Source organism: Bison bison, unplaced genomic scaffold (assembly GCF_000754665.1).
Source record: "Bison bison bison isolate TAMUID 2011002044 unplaced genomic scaffold, Bison_UMD1.0 scf7180017864369, whole genome shotgun sequence".
NCBI classification, from domain to species: Eukaryota; Metazoa; Chordata; class Mammalia; order Artiodactyla; family Bovidae; genus Bison; species Bison bison.
The window spans coordinates 4,555,525-4,555,967 of record NW_011494941.1 but is presented as its reverse complement, the minus strand read 5'-3'; positions in this window follow the sequence as shown (position 1 = coordinate 4,555,967).

Genomic DNA, 443 nt, shown 5'->3' with positions numbered 1-443 from the left:
ATTTAGTGAGAATGATCAGATTCCTTGGTCATCATTCTCTACCCCTAGTGCTCAAGCAGTTTTCTGCAGAATTTGATTCAGGTACACAAACATTCATTGAGGACCTACTATGAGTGAGAACTTATTATGTCAGGGTTATGGTAAATGCTTTGAATAAAAAAGAAAATCTACGGTAATTCCCCAGTGGTACAGCGGTTGGGACTCAGCACTCTCACTGCTAAGGGCCTGGATTCAATCCCTGGTTGGGAAACTAGGATCCCACAAGCCACTCAGTGCAGTCGGTCAAAAAAAATTTTTTTTTCTATCTTCCTCATCCTTGACTTGTTCACGGATTGATGGTAGGAGACAGGCCGGTAAGTGGTTGGTGATGATATACGCTTTTAAGTGGCACGATGGGAGGATGCACAGGCTATTATGGGAAGAGGGCCTAATCCAGGCCACCG